Source organism: Echinops telfairi, unplaced genomic scaffold (genome assembly GCF_000313985.2).
Source record: "Echinops telfairi isolate 266 unplaced genomic scaffold, ASM31398v2 ScPeMD7_31;HRSCAF=116, whole genome shotgun sequence".
Classification (NCBI taxonomy): domain Eukaryota; kingdom Metazoa; phylum Chordata; class Mammalia; order Afrosoricida; family Tenrecidae; genus Echinops; species Echinops telfairi.
In genome coordinates this window covers 46,866,325-46,870,859 of record NW_022103928.1, presented here as the reverse complement: position 1 = coordinate 46,870,859, position 4,535 = coordinate 46,866,325, and positions in this window count along the sequence as shown.

Here is a 4,535-nt window from a genome sequence, read left to right as displayed (position 1 = left end):
AACAACAACAAAAAATACGTCAAAAAAAGTAAAGCCTATAAATAGTTCCTGGTTTGTTTGTTGACCTTTAGGAGTATTTTCTAGTGGAGTCTGATGGGGTGCCACGCCCTGGCCCCAAAGTCTATTTTTGGTATTCCCCCAGGGACTTCACTGCTTTGCTTCCCTTGCTGCTCTGTTGTACACATTTAGGGTTTTGTCCCAGTGGGGTGGGGTCAGATTGTGGGCACAATTCCTGCACGGTGTCTCCAGTGTCGTCCCCCATGGCTCTATGGCTCAGTGAGGCACGGACATGACCATCTGAAAGTAGCAGCAGTTGAATCCCAAGTGATTCCTAACTACAAGAGGAAGAGGAGACTGAATTTGCTAATTATTGTGCGAACTTGCTTGAACCTGTCTGGAAGCTCTTGAAAGTTGGAAGGAAGGTATAGACATTTTTGTCTAGTTGATTTCTCTAACACTAAACATGTAAATTTCTTTTCTGGAATTTCCCATTGTGTATATTTTGTAAGAAATTAAGAATACATTTAGTCAATTTGGAGTTCACTGGGCTTCTTGGATGAGTAGATTTGCGTGTTTCAACAAATTTGTGGAGTTTTTGGAAATTATTTCTTCAACAGCCCCTTTGGTAAATCCCACCCCATCTCCCCCATTTTTCAGGAATCCCATGGTGTGTAGTTTGGTTTTCTTGGTGGTGTCTCATGAGTTTCTTAGACTTTAATCGTAAACTGAGTTCTCTGAAGACCCAAACCACAGATTTCAAGCAATGGTTCACATTGTTGTGAAAACTGGCAAGTTATTTCAATTATTCAAACATTTCAGCCTCAGAATTCTACTTGGCTGTTTAAAATATTTTCTACATTTTAATCAGTGCTTTCATTTTTTCTGTATCAGTTCTCAGATTTCCTTTAATTTTTTTAATCCGGATTTTCATTCAGTTTTTTTCATTATATTTCATGTGGTTACATTGTAGTGTTTGTAATATTACTAGTCTGGGCTTTCGTGGGGATGGTTTTTATCCATTTATTTTGTTCTTTTGAACAAGCAACCCTTTTGTTCTTTGTATGGCTTATGGCTTAAAAATAAAAACCCAGCAAACTGGATATTTGAGTATGAGGAATGTTCAGAAAATTCATGGGAAAAGTGGAATTAAAGTGGCCTGCATCATTTAGAAAATAAAAAGTGTCTGATGTCCCTGTAGCCATGGTCTCTTCTATGTTTCACAACATATCTGTAAACTCGCCCTTTAGATTGTGTAAAGCACAAAGCCTAACTCCTTCCCCGATTTTTGATCCTGACTTAGGAGAATTGACAATCAATGGAAAACAAGGCTTTAGCATCAGGTTATCGATGGCCTTTGTCAGGACCACTCTGGATAATCCAATACTTCCTTTTTCAAAAAAGGAATATCCTCTTGCAACTTTTCTGAATTCTGAAATTATACCAAAATAAAAAATGCCCCCTCCCAAGAGGTCATTAAATCTCTTGGAATTAAACATAATGGAATTTTCCCATGAACTGTTTGAAGCCCTCTTGTATCATAATGTAATAACTCTGTAAATCAGATTATTTCCCTTCTCCAGGATTTACTGATTTTGTTTTAACTATTGAAATCTATAGCCATTCATTTGTTTCATGATGCCCCCTACTTTTGCAAAATGACTTTCCTGGACATGCATGGACACTGAAGACTGCTTCTTAGCTTGTGTTTTATATTTTCTTGAATACTAGGTTATTAAAAAAAGAAAGAAAAGAAAGAAAAACTCCTTTTCCCTCAACCTTGCAACAAAAACGCTCAGTCTTTTGCAAACTGGGTTTGTGTTGGGTCTTTCTTTCAGCACATAACCAGGTTTGCACCGAGCCTACAAATCAGCCCAAGACAAAAGCATGGAGTCTTCTGAAGTAATTTTGGTGCAAGCGTGTTGTCCTGGGCATATGCATGACTTTCAAATTTTTTTCTGCATGCACAATGCTTTTGAAAATCTTAATTTCAAAGAGATTTTTTTTCCTCTCTCTCCAGACTATTTTATACCTTAATAGTACTACAGAGTCCTAGGCACCTGGAGGTGGGCACAGCCCCACAGCCCTTGGTTTCTGTCCACTGCTTCTCTGTCCTGGGTCAGCTCTGAGACCCTTGGGAATAACATATATTTGTTATCTGCATGCTTTCTTTGCTATTTGATAGCATGTCTTAGTCTATCAGGCATGGTTCTGTCTTGTGAATGAGTCTTATTGAAAATTTTGTCCGATCTCCAACCTCATCGTTTGCATAAGTAGTGTCCAATCACTTGAGTTGCTGATTTATACAGGTCAACAATTCATGCATTTTAGTCTATAAAGCTAATATATATATTAAAACAGTGTTTTACATTCTATACCATTGGCTAAATTAAGGATACTATCAATAGAATTACCATATGCCCCATACCAAACCAAACTCACTGCCATTGAGCTAATGCTGCCTCATAGCGACCCCCTATGGGTTTTGGAGATTCCTGTTGACAAGAATAGAAAGTCCAGTCTTTCTCCTAAGGAGCTGCTGGTGGTTGCCAACTGCCAACCATGTGGATCACATAACCACTATGCTACCAGGGGTCGTATTTGCCCCATAGGGATGATTTATAATGTTCTCCAATAAAAGGATAATGATGTCTATAATCTGGACCAGGAACATATATGAACCATAGACACATGATTGGATTTTGAGCTCACAGTTAATTGTAGCTCTAAACTAAGAGCAATTCATTCTTTGACATGGCGCTACTCGATGCTTGCCTTCATGAAGAGATCACTGAAGATATGGATGCTAGTGCAAAGTGTGGTAAAGAAATCAGAAGGAATAGCACCTAAGGTCTTAGAGGCTTATCTAAAAACAAGCAGACATCTAAATAAGGTGTCAACTAAGTTCCCACAGGAGGGAATTGTATTAGAGTGTAAATTCTGAGCACCCAGTTTGCAGAAAGCTATGGTTGACAGTAAAAGCCCTAAATCCATTTGCAAGGTCCCCACTTGAAATAACTCTGTTGTGAATCCCTTCTGACCATTGACTAGGGATGTGAACAGCCTTGCTATAGGATAGAGTATATTGAAAAGGGGACAAATATAGATGCAGCGCGGTTAAAATTTAACAACTTATCATTTGTTCTCCCTTCAGACCCATTTTAAATTTGTTCTAGTTTATATTATTTTCTTTTATCTTTTCAATGAAGGTTTTTCAGTCTTCTGGGTTTTTTTAATTGTTGTTGGGCTTTGTTGTTGTTTGGGTATGACTTTTTCTTGGCTTTTTGTTTTTGTATGTTTTTCTTTACATGAAATCCAGGATAGGTAAATCTATAGAGACAGTAATGGGAACAATAGTTTCTTGGGGTTATGGCAGGGAACATTGGTGGGAAATGGGGGGCCAATAATAAGTACCCAAAGCAGAGAATGTTCTAACAATCATAAAATTATGGTCATGATTTTTTTATTCTTTTTAATATGTATATACTGTTCAATTGTATTCTATGTGAATTACATGTCAATAAACTGTTAATTTTTTTAAGTTTAATTGAATTTAAAAAGTATCTTCTTGAACCACAATAAAATAAAAGTAGGAATCAATAACAGAGGGGAAACTTAAAAGTGTGTGAAAATTAAACAAAATATTCTTAAACAGCTATTGTTCAAAAAAGAAATTACAAGAGAAATTAAAATGAAACTTAAAGCACAGTATACTAAACTTTATAGAGTGCAGCAAAGGCAGTGCTTAGAAGGTGATTCATGATTGTAAATGTCTACCTTACCCTCTTGGTTAGAGGCCCAGATCTCCTGCCACAGTGCCACCAGATCCCTCACAAAGAACCAGAAGGAAAAAATTAATCCGTGTGAAGGTAGATTAGATAGATACATAGATAAATAGAACAGATTAACAATAAAATAATTTTTTTAAACAACTAAGCTATTTTAAAAATATATCAATAAATGCACAAGCCAATAAGGAGGCACGCCAAAAGAACCAGAAATTTTTTTCAAAGCCATGTATCTAAACTCTTTTACAAAACTACCTTATCACCTTCAAAGTGCTCTCCATTACACTTCATACGTTTGTCAAATCTGCGGTTCCATTCTTGGAAATATCTTCAAACTCATCTATTTGGATGGCTGACAGCATTTCCCTCAGTTTTCTCTTCACCTTATGTCATCAAATCTCCGTCCTTTCATGTCCCTCCTCATTCACGGTAACTAAAAGAAGTCACACAGAGTGAGGTCAAGTGAGTAAGGTGCTTGGGGCAAGAGAGGCATGTTATTTGTTGCTCCAAACTGGGGCACTGAGATGGCTGTGTGAGCAGGTGCGTTGCCATGGTGACAAAACCAGACCTTTATCTGTGACAAATCAGGACTTTGTCTTGGTCTCATACTTATGCAATCTTTTCAGAACCTCTAAATAGAAAGCTTGATTAACAGCCTGACCCGGTGGAATGAACTCCAAATGCACTATCCCCTTCACATCCCCCCCCCTCCCAAAAAAAGGGATCATCTTGATCTTTGATTTCACTTGA